Source organism: Dromiciops gliroides, chromosome 4 (genome assembly GCF_019393635.1).
Source record: "Dromiciops gliroides isolate mDroGli1 chromosome 4, mDroGli1.pri, whole genome shotgun sequence".
NCBI classification, from domain to species: domain Eukaryota; kingdom Metazoa; phylum Chordata; class Mammalia; order Microbiotheria; family Microbiotheriidae; genus Dromiciops; species Dromiciops gliroides.
This window is the reverse complement of record NC_057864.1, coordinates 342,661,229-342,673,587: the sequence shown is the minus strand read 5'-3', so window position 1 is coordinate 342,673,587 and position 12,359 is coordinate 342,661,229. Positions and strand designations below refer to the sequence as shown.

Here is a 12,359-nt window from a genome sequence, read left to right as displayed (position 1 = left end):
TAGCCACCAAATAATGGATTTATTTTTGTCCCTGGCAATCCATGAAGACTACCTACTCTGGAAAAACATCTGTATATGCCAAAATATTTAGAGCAGCTCCTTTCATGGTGACAAAGAACTGGAAATAAGGATAGAGAGTACCCATAAATATTATTATGCTGTAAGAAGTGGTAACAGGGATAGTTTCAGAAAAAACCTGGGAAGGTTTATATGAACTGATACAGAATAGAGTAAGCAAACAATAAAAAATAATTTCTTCCATAGTTGGTTGGTTGGTTGGTTTCTTTTGTGCTTGAAGACCAAAATAACCACGATGTTGTTGTCAGGGTACATTGTTTCTGACCAATATGAGCTCAAAAGCCTCTATCACAGGTCAGGCACAAATAGCTCATATGAACATGTTGAATGAAGATGTCTCCAAATTTGCACATCCCATGTTTCTTTTGAGCTATTCCATTCCGCAACACAATAGCTCTTTTGTAATCTTGCAGTATACAAGAATAGCTATTGAGCTATTCTACCATAGCTACAGGATTGTAATGACAAACAACTTTGAAAGACTCAAGAATTCTCATCAATGCAATGACCAATCATAAATTCCAGAGTACTGCTGTTGAACTATGCTTCCTACCTCCTAGTAGTCTGGTGAGTTCAGGATGCGGAATGAAACTTACATTTTTGGACATGGCCCATGTGGAAATTTGTTTTGCTTGACTATACATATTTATTTCTAGGGTTTTGTTTTTCTTTTAAATGAGAGAGAAAAAATAAAGTTAATATAAAAAATTTAAATGGGGGCCAAAGACCACTATGAGACCTCTATATTATGACTTGTATTGATAAAAGAAATACCTACACCAGTGAAACCATAGATCCTTGAAGCATACACACACACACACACACACACACACACACACACATATATATAACATGTACATACAGAAACACACATATATCTTATAAGGAACACTTAATTAATTACCAAGGACTCTTTCTAAAGACAATCATCATTCACTCTTTTTTTTTTTTTTCATGGTCAGATTGCCAGATATACAAAGGAAGGGTCTATAACCTTCTTTGTTTTGGTGGGAAGATCACTAGCAGTGGGGGATTTTGTGGTTAAATCAGCCGTTTGCTTTGGCATCCTCCCAATCCAGATAGTTTCTGTATGCAATTCATTCTCTAAATGTATCATTTATCTTTGAAAGGGAGCATAAATGCATAATGGTTGTGTAAACAGTGCCATAATACAGTATCTCTTCAGTAGGCAGATAGCAGAGGTTTATAAAAGTGAGGCTTGGCAGATAAAATTTGTGCCACATTACTGATAGCTCCTATTTAGCTCGGACGTTCTGCTATTAATAGCCCTGATTTACAGAGAAACCAGTGAAAATATCTATCATCTGATCAGCATGGGCTGCTCTCCAAATTTGTGTCATGGCTGTATAATATTTTGTGAAGATGAAGCAACTAGCCTTTAGAATGTATCCTTAAGCTATTATGCTCAGGGGTGGATGGTCATAGATCAGAGATTTAGAGGTACAAGGGACATTACAGGTCATCTTGTTCAACCTCTTTTTTTAAATTAAAAAAAAGTTTTAACCAAATGACAAAGCTGAAGCCCGGTGACAGTGATGATGATGGTGGTGGTGGTGGTGGTAGATAGCTAGCATTTATTTATTTATTTATTTTGAGGTTAAGAAGTCCTTTATGTGTCTTCTTTCTTTTGGTCCCTCAACAACCCTGTGAAGACAGTAGCAAAGCAAGGCCTTGCATTTCAAATTCAAATGCTAGATTTGAGAGCTTAGTACATTCTGCTTATGATTTTGTAAGGCTTTCATTTATCTGGTACTTTGGGGGGGGGCCGCAATGAGGGTTAAGTGACTTGCTCAGGGTCACACAGCTAATAAGTGTCTGAGGTCCGGTTTGAACTCAGGTCCTCCTGAATCCAGGACTGGTGCTTTATCCACTGTGCCGCCAAGCTTCCCCCTATCTGGTACTTTTAATAGCTCAGTTGTATTTTCAGTTAATATAGAGGCTTTTACATTTTTTTCAACTTTTTCATTGTTCTAACTGTTATTTTGCCACTAAGAATGCAGAGATCACACAATCAGGTTTTAAATGCCAGCCAGGGTTTGTTGTTGTTGTTAGCAGGAATGGGGAGCATAGGCTATATGCTATATTTATACCAATATTGTAATTAATGATAGTCTTACAGAGGGTGCTCATGGTACTATAGGAGAGAGATCAGTTCATATCCAGGCTCTGAAATTTATACCTTTTTATTGTGGAAATTGGGACAAAATCACTTAACCTCTCAAACTTCATTAAAAAGGTGGGGATAATGAAAGTTGTACAACTTGCCTTCAAAGAGGTATTATGAAAATGCATTTGAAAGACAAAGGTGCTAGATATATGTCCACTCTCATCATTATTGTTCATTAGAGTAGTGATTGGAGTAACTAAAACCACTCAGTATCCATCTATAATGGCTTCATGGGGGAATCAGAGAAATATAGAGCCTGACATAGAAGGCATTTAAAGATTAAAGATGGTTCTTGAAAATGTCATAAAGGTAGGATACATGGCTTAAGGGAATACTGATGAAAGGCGCCCTCCCATTTAAAGGGAATGGAATGATCTTAGGTACAGAGATACTCTTGGGTAAACAGTGAGAGGTCAAAAAGGAGAAATGGCTTAAAGAATGGTTTTAAAGGAGCCAAAAGCAGGAATCTGTAATATAGCAGGAAATTCAGACAGGAAGGGAAAGGAGAGGCTAAATGACATAGGGTCTTGAGAAACATTTTAGTTTATTTTAAGAGGCAATTAGGAAGCCATTCCTAAGATGGCAAGCAATATGATCAAAATGATGTGCTCATAGAATTGACTGCAAAGAAGCCAAGAACCTGAAAATCACAAAGAAGTTGGTGTAGAAATGCTGGTAGGCTTAAGAGGATGTGGAAGGGTTGTGATTGTGGCTAGATGGAGGCGGGGTAAAGATTCACTAAAGTAACCATAAAGAAAAACATGGCAAGAATAATAGACTGCAAGTGCTAAAAAGTTCCATTCAACATTGGACACCAGTGCATCCCTTGATCACCTCCTTGTAATCCTTTCCTCCTTTGATTTTTTTCCCTCAGTTGTTCTGGTTCTCTTCTTGCCTCCTTGGCCAGTCTTCTTACCCCTTCAAAGGTTCTTCTTTCTTTTCCCACCCCTTCACTACGCGCGTTCCTGAGATTATGTCCTTGGTATTCTACATTCTTTACAGATACCCTTGGAGATTTTGTAAACTCCCTCGTTCCTCTATTCAGATTACTTCAGTCCTCATCTCTTCACCCAAGCTTCAATGTTGCCAACTGCCTATGGGATATTTCTAACTCGATTATCCACTATCAATTCAAAATTAATATTTTAAAAACTTAAGTCTTACATTTTCTATACCAAATCAACAATCTTTCCTATGATGTGGTGTAACAATTAGGAAGAACATATATGGGAAAATTATAGAACATCAAAGGTTCTTTCCACATTAAAATCCATCATCTTTTAATGGGACCATTGTTCTCCCATTCACCCAGATTTAAAACCTTAAATTCATCTTTGACTGTTAGCTACTTCTCAACATTGTAGCTAATCAGACATCAAATTCCTGCCGATTTGTCTGACAGTATGCCTCTGACATTTACACCTTTTGTGGGGGGGGGCAGTGACTTACCCAGGGTCACACAGCTAACAAGTGTCAAATGTCTGAGGCTGGATTTGATCTCAGGTCCTTCTGAATCTAGGGCGGGTACTTTATCCACTGGGCCACCTAACTGCCCTACACCTTCCTTTTCATTGCCACCAACAGGCAATTATTATATCAGTTGTATCTGACTCTTCGTGACTCTACTTTGAGTTTTTCTTCGTAAAGATACTAGAGTATTTCGCCATTTCCTTCCCCAGCTCATTTGACACATGAGAAAACTGAGGCAAACAGGGTTAATAATGACTTGTCCAGGATCAAACAACTAGCAAGTATCTGAGTCCAGATATGAACTCACAAAGAGGAGTCTTCCTAACCTCAGGCCTGTTATTGTATCCACTGCACTAATTGTAACTGTCATACCCTTCTAACAGGTTTCTTTACTGTTCATTTCTTATACCGCCCATCTATTCTGTGAGATGCCTATTTAATTTATCCTTCCAAAGTATGCTTTCATCATTCCTCTGCTAAAAATCTGCAGTGGCTCATCACTGTCTACAGCACAGACATGTGGAAAGTATTATTTTTCTTTGCATCCTCCACCATATTTAGCATAAGACATTGTACATAAGAGGACAGCTGGATGAGAGGGGAAGGAATAGTAAAGAGAGCTGTCTGACTATAATTGGGGAATAGCAAAAGATATGATCTGATTAAGTGAGAGAAGAGACCAGTTTAAGGAAAGTCTTGAATTCTAAGATGTGGAACTTGGGTTTGTTTTTCAAGGAAACTAATTTAAATCTTTTAAGTAGGAAAATAATATGATGAAGGCTGAGGCATTTTGAAGGATGAATGAATAGGAATTTCCTGACTCAATATAGTTGATAAAGGAAAGCTTTTTTGAACCTGGAACTCTAAGAAATTGGTTGAACCATTGATAGACATGGGAAAGTCAGAGTCAAGAAATGTAGGAGCTGAGGTAGGATGTTAGCAAATTCAATATTTTTTTTTTGGTGAGGCAACTGGGGTTAAGTGACTTGCCCAGGGTCACACAGCTATTGAGTATTAGGTGTCTGAGGCCGGTTTTGAACTCAGGTCCTCCTGACTCCAGGGCCGGTGCTCTATCCACTGCACCACCTAGCTGCCCCCAGCAAATTCAATATTAACCATGTTGGGTTGGAGGAATTAGCCACAGAAAGTAAGAGGTGACTGAGAACAATGTTAATGGAGATGGTGGGGTTATTTATCCAGAAAAAGGGAAGACTTGGAGGGGGCAATGATTAAAATATTAGAGGCAGTGGGAAAAGATGTTTAGAAGAATGAGGGATAGAAAGAAGCCACTAAATTGATCAGTGGGAGGTAATTGATTCCCCTAGTAAGAGCAATTTCTATAGATTAGTAAGCAAGGAAGTCAAATTGCAAAAAGCCAAGCATGGAGCAGCTAGGTGGCTCAGTGGATAAAGCACTAGCCCTGGAGTCAGGAGGACTTGAGTTCAAATTTGGTCTCAGACACTTGACACTTACTAGCTGTGTGACCTTGGGCAAGTCACTTAACCCTCATTGCCCAGCCCCTCTCCAAAAAATGTAGTAGATATCAGATATAAGAACTCTAGGGTGCTCTCAAAGAATGTAAGTTGCAGAGAAGAGGTGGCCTTCAACATTAGAAAGAGTTTCTTCACTTAGAACTTTCCTGTAAAAAAAAAAAGCCAAGCATAAAGTTAGTGGGGGTAGGAGGATGGAGTGCCTGGTCATGGAAGAGAGAGTAGAAATGGGGAGTAGCTGAGGGAAACAGAGGAGCATGCCAAAATTTAGAGGAGAAACTGCATGACAACATGAGATCATGGTTTGTGTTTTTTATTGTTTGTTTGCAGTTGTGTTGATTTTTTTCTATCCCTCAGGAAATAGTTGTGGCTGATTTGCAGACAGCTCTGGGTAGACAGGGACATATGACTTTGGCAGTAAGAGTTGGCCACTCAGCAGCATCTGAGGAGCTGACAGAGAAGAGAGATGATTTTAGTTCATGTTTAAAATGAATCCAGTCAATCTCATCCTTTCGGGGTCTATTCCTATTCACATGAGTATTGTACCTTCTCATCTTGTAAGCTGGTTTCTTTGGGATCACATAACTCACAGAATCACAGAACTTCAGTCTGAACGGAACTGTAGTAACCTTGTCAAAACCTCTTAACATTATTATATATTTAAAAGGAATAGCAAGTGGCACATGACAGATTTGCCGTTTTGTGTACAATCTTATTTTTTTTCCTTTTCTACTATGTTATGGAAATGCTTGTTTTGTTTTTTTTAAGTTCAGAATAAAATAAATACGATTTTCTTTAAAAATTAAATAAATGAATGAATGAATCTCACCATTGAGATGTCTCTGACAAATACTCTGATACAGTCTCTGCTTAAAGACCTTACCTAGAGGCTCTCTTTGCCTCCATACTACTTCTTCTGCCTTTGCTTCTAGTTCTGTCTCCTGGTGCCAAGGAGAAAAGATCTAATTTCTCTTCTACTTGATAGCCTCTCAAGTGCTAGAAGAAGCTAGTCTTAGCATGGCAGCTAAATTCAACTTGACAAGCACTTATTAAGTACCTACTGTGTTCACGGGGACAGTTAGCAGATAGGGTGCCAGGGCCTGGAGTCAAAAAGACTCCTGAGTTCAAATTTGGCCTCAGACACTTACTAGTGTTACCTTAGGCAAGTCACTTAACCCTGTGGCCTCAGTGTCCTACATCTGTAAAGAAAGATGGAGAAGGAAATGATAAATCACTCCAGTATCTTTGCCAAGAAAACCCCAAAGGGGGTCATGAAGAATCAGATAGGACTGAAAAATGAAATAAGGGTAAGGATTGAACCTATAATTTCAGTAGGATAAAGAGTTCCTATATAAAGAAACTCTACCTACACAGGTTGGCACCATCTCTGCAACTTACCAACAGAGTCACTTAATGTGACTTCTCCAGGGTCACACAGGCAGTATATGTCAGAGGTAGGCCTTGAAGCCAGATCTTACTGGTTTAGAGGCCTGTTCTTTGTCTGCCCCTGTGGCTAAAAAATTAGCCATATGTAGGTAGATTATAGCATGTAGAGAGAGTATGTACAAGATCAGTGTAAAGTAATTTGGGGAGGAAGGATGAGGAACTCACCCCATTTAGGAGCAGGAGGTGACACAGGAACTGACCTTTAAAGGGAGCTGGAGTGCTAAGAGGCAAAGGTAAAAGGGTAGAGAATTCTGGCAGGGATGTAGGAAATGAGTGATAAATCCCTACTGCCCCTCTAACTTCAACCTCTTCTCTAGGCTGGACACCCACCAGTTCTTCAAACCTAACACTTCTTTCTGAAGAGACATGACTTAGTGATGCTGGGTCGGTAGAGCTCATCTTGCATATTTTTTAAAAAGGTGGAATATTCTATTCCTAATGAGTCTCACTGTGGGGATGACCAGACCCAGTCAGCCACCTTTATCATCTGATGTGCAACACCAAACATTCAGAGCGCTTTGTGCATTGGATTGGATGCCTCTGATACTGCTAGTTCTCTACTTTATGCTGAATTAACATTGAAATCCCTGAGACCACGTGGAGAGACAGCACCACATACATTTTTCCTTTTTTTTTTTCTGACTTGTTGGTAAAACTCAATGAAAAGCATCAGATAGCCTGAATATATGGTCCTCGCTTGACTTGGCTAATCCACGTATTGAGATGGGCTCAAAATAAAATTTATGCAATTATGACTCACGTTTCAGCAAATTTATGTAATTCAGATTAATAGCACCCAGAAGAAAATGCTTGTCAGTAAACAGTTCATCCGTGTCCTCTATTAACAGACCTTACAGTTTGCTGATTCTTCAAGGCTCACACACTCTGATGCGACATTTGTTGGCCGTGCTCCTTGTCGTCCAAAGGTTGCCGAGAATTGTAGGCTGACATTGTTTTGGCCAGACAGTGCACTATTGGTGATTAATTTCACACTGCCCTTGTTGGAACCCAAAGACACACATGGATGTTTTGTTTATGTCAGATTAGAAACAAAAAGCATCATTGAAACGATTGGTTTTTAATACAAATTATTCATTTTCAGACTCAATCAAGCCTTACAGGAGACTATATAAAGAATAAGACCCACATTTCTTCACTGAGTAACTGGTAAGTCTTTGTGGGGTAAGCTGACAGATGGAGGTCACTGATCCTGAGGGGACTTGTATTAAGACTCAAGCCCAGGAAAGAATTAGTATGTCAGTTAGGGGTATAAAGAAAAATACAAGACAAGATGAAGCATTAGTAGATGCAGATTCTTACAATACCAGCTCTTACTAAACTCATCATTGTAATGGTGAAACAGATAGGTCATTTACATAGCGTATTTGGGGCCCCATGCTTACCATAGTGTTTGGCATGTAGCAAGAGCTTTGCCTCAGTTAAGGGAAAAACTGGCACAAAGAATGAGAAATCATAGGACAAGAGATTGCAGAACAGGAATCCTGAATATCTTTAGGAACTTTTTAAGTTCTCATCCTAACTGTCAGGGCTACACAGAATATTACAACTACTAAGCAACAGCATGCAGAATATCTACCATTATGAATCCCAGGGTTCCCCCACACACACCTAGAAAATGTGTTGTGAAAATTTTATTTGTGATTAAAAGAAATGAAATAAGTCCAGGTGAAAAAAAGGAAATTATTCCAGCAATATTTGGGTTTTATAGCAATTTAATAGACCAGGGTAAAATCTGCCCCCTTGGCCTGATGTATATAGAGGACCTGAAACCACTAGTTTCACTTCACTTAATAATTAAATGTTATTCTTTGAGCAAATATATAAAGTGTTAGAATCACTTATCAGGGGAGAATAATAATATACAAAACCCATGATGGGGGACCATGTTACCCTTGTTTAAAATTTTGCATTCTAAGTACAATGATCCAAGATAATTTCAAAGGACTCATGATGGAAAATGTTCTCCACATCCAGAAAAAAGAACTGTGTATTCTAAATGCAGATTGAACCATACTGTTTCTACTTTTTTTGTTTTTGTTTTTTGAAGTTTTCCCCTTTTGTTCTGATTCTTCTTTCACAACATGACTAATGCAGAAATATGTTTAATTTGATTGTACATATATAACCTATACCAGATTGCTTGTTGTCTTGGGGAAGTGGAGGGAAGAGAGAGGGTGGGGGGGGAGGGAAGGGAGGGAGAAAGAAGTATTTGGAACTAGAAATCTTTTCAAAACAAATGTTTAGGGCAGCTTAGGTGGCACAGTGGATAAAACACTGGCCCTGGATTCAGGAGAACCTGAGTTCAAATCCAGCCTCATACACTTGACACTTACTAGCTGTGTGACCCTGGACAAGTCACTTAACCCCAATTGCCCAGCAAAAAACAAAACAAAACAAAACCAAAAAAAACCCCAAAAAACAACAACAACAACAAAAATGTTGAAAACTATCTCTACATGTAACTATAAAATAGTAAAATACTTTTATGATAAAAAAGAGGGTAAAGATAATAATAGGCAGAGTTTGGGGGGAACTACTTTTTGAATAACAAACTCTAATAAAATTTCACAGTTTCTTATAAAAAACAAAAAATTTGCATTCTATAGTGTCATTTAGCTTTGTGGGCTTCTTTATTTCATCAAAAGATATATGTTTAATTATATATGAATGGAGAAGATTTTTAAAAGATCACCCAGATTTATTTTTATATGACTCATTTACTAAGGATGTTTTATATTTATTTTTCTTAATATTCAATTCCGTATAATCATTTCTTCATAAGAATGAAGATTGGTATAATTTTAAAGTAATTTTGAACAATTAACACCATAAACACTTCTGTTGTTCCTACCTCAGTAAGTCCATTACAAGTTATGGATTCAGAAATTGTAATGACAAATTTCATTAATAGTTGGGAAAATATTTAAATAGTCAACAAATTGCCACTATTAGAATATGGTGTTTTCAAGGCTTTAGAATTAAATTATGGTGTGTTGTGTTCTAATGACCTTAAGAAGTATGTACCTGCATTCTCTTCTTTTCAGAATTGTAATCCTTCAACATCCTAGTGTATCAGTCAATCAGTAAATATTTATTAAGTGCCTACTGTTTCAGCCACTGTGCAAAGTTTTGGGGATTAAAAAAAGGCAAAAGACAGCCCCTGCCTTCAAGGAGTTTACAATCTAATGGGTACATTGGCACCAGATTCCAAAACTGACTCCATTGTGTTCATTGAGATGTTTACGATCAGTTGGGGGTAGAAGAAGAAGGAAGATGGGTTTGACCTATGATTTCACTGGTTTAAGGAACTCCTGGTGAAGGAATTTCTTTTACCAATGCTGATAAGTAACTATTCTACCACTTAGAGTGTTAGGAGAGTTGCATGGAACCTTAAGATGTTACATAACTTGTTTCAGGGTCACATCGCATGGTATCTTTTTTTTTTCTTTTTTTTTTTGCAGGGCAATTGGGGTTAAGTGACTTGCCCAGGGTCACATAGCCAGTAAGTGTCTGAGGCTGGATTTGAACTCAGGTCCTCCTGACTCCAGGGCCAGTGCTCTATCCATTGTGCCACCTAGCTGCCCAGCATTGTATCTTAGAAATGGGCCTTGAACATAGGTCTTCCTTGCTTGGAGACTGGCTCTCTGTGTCTCATTTAGGAGAAGCAAAATAGCTAAACCTAGTGAGAGGGGAAAATGAACCAACCCACTTAAGAGGGGAGAGAAGTATTTAACTTCTTTAACTTCTTGCTAGGAGCAAGTCTCCTTGGAACAACAGAAGATCTTGAATCTTGAGGCCATTTTGTGATCTTATATACCTAGGCTTCATTTTATGCAGCATTTATGTTCCTGAAAACTCAAATTTTCATAAATTGAATGGTTTTGTCAGTTACATACACCAGGGAAGCTCAAATTTGAAAGAAACCCTACTGTGAACCTTTTTCTAAAGCAGAGGACTCTTTTATAATGTGACTCATCACACCTTAATTTATCTGTTTTGTAATTTCAGCTTTCCATTCATACTTTCTAAAAATGGGCACAACTAGACTCCATGTATGCACACTCACAATGGATCTGAGCTGGATTCTGGAATTCTTGCTTGCGTTCCAGCATCCTAGAGTTCTAGAATTGAATGTTTGTTTTGAGACCATGTTAGTTGAAGTAGTATTCGTTTCATTGTAATACTCTTTGCCTTTAGTGATAGAACAAGGCTTTTGGAACAAATTCCGGCAACCGGGTGGCACAGTCCTGTGCTCTTAAGTTCAGACCTGCCCTCAGACACTAAACTTTGCTGGGTCTTCCTGGGCAAGTAACTGTTTGCCTCAATTTCCGCATCTGTATAATTTGAGTTATAATAGCAACCTACCTACCAGGTTTGTTGTGAGCATCAAATGAGATAATATTTGCAAAGCATTTTGCAAACCTTGAAGTGCTATAAAAATACTATACAGTGTTGTTTTTATAGAGCACATGTATAATATCCCATTTGACCTTCATGACAACCCCACCCTTTTAATACACAGATCTAATGGCATAACTTCCAACATCCCCATGTAATATCTTTTGGTGACTTTTGCCATTGTCTATGGAATAAAATACAAATTCCTAAGCTTAGCATTTTAGGCCTTTCGTAAGCTAGCTTTGACCTACCTGTCCAGCCTTATTTTAAACCATTCGGCTTTGCATATTCAAAAATCTAGCAAACAACTCATTCCTTAGCCTCACCCTCCTTCTCCTATGCCCTGTGCCTCTGCACAGGCTGTACCTTTTCCCTGGATGGACCCCTTCCTCATATCCCTGCCCCTTGAAAACCTGTTCATGCTTGAAGGCCCCCTCAGGTGCCTCTGTGAAGTCCTCTATCTGCTCGGTTAGAAGTGATCCCCATATCCTGCTTCCAGCATCCTGTGTCATTCTCCTTCTACCTCTCATCATATTCTATCTGTGTATTATAATTGTTCCTGTCCGTGCCTTATCTCTCCTATTAAAGTCAACAGCCTTTGTGTTTCTGTTACTTGGCATAGTGCATCATATGAGGCCATTTCATAATAAATGTTTGTTGACTTCCTTTATGAGTGAGTCACAAGCCTTTGAAGGTCTTGTCTTCTATTAAAAGGTCTATTTGTAAGTCATTTATATTTTCTTAATTTAATACTGTATATACGTAATTTCTCTGATTCAGGTCATACAAATCTTTTTTCCCAATTCTGATGCCTTGTTCTCTCTTGCCTCTTATAGTTCCATTCAAAGAGGAGGTCAAAAGTGCACTGACTCATGATTTAGTTTTTTATTCACCTTTCTCCAGAAGATTCTGAAAGTTCATTTACTGTTTCCTGCTGAGAAATGTTTTCCTTTCTATCTTTATGTTTTGGTTCTTCATTTCATTTTTGGAGTGAACTTGAAACCTCATCAGTGGATTATCACTTGATTTCTCTCCCTCCTTCCCCTTGTCCTCAAATTTTTTTAAGTGATTTATAAAGCCAGAGTCCCTTCTTAAAGTTCACCTGATTGGTATCTGTCTCCACACACATTCTCTTGTCTTTGTAACATGGAATAAGAACAACATTGAGCAGTCTAGGATTTTCTTGAGCTCTTTAAACATCTCATGAATGAGAGCTGCTGATTATTCTTTGTTTTTGTTTTTGTTTGTTTGTTTTGTGGAGCAATGAG

At 38.3% G+C, this 12,359-nt stretch overlaps 1 protein-coding gene across 3 annotated transcripts in view; it reads left to right on the top strand.

Annotated features, from left to right (window-relative positions):
- FYN (FYN proto-oncogene, Src family tyrosine kinase) overlaps window positions 1-12,359 on the top strand; it is a 313,617-nt gene that overhangs the window by 78,694 nt on the left and 222,564 nt on the right. Inside the window, exon 3 of one of the 3 annotated variants that reach the window (XM_044002170.1) lies at window positions 7,775-7,839. The exons of the other annotated variants lie outside the window; for them this stretch is intronic. The gene's annotated coding sequence lies outside the window, so the exon portion shown is untranslated. The remainder of the gene's footprint in view (window positions 1-7,774; window positions 7,840-12,359) is intronic. 3 annotated transcript variants of the gene reach the window in all.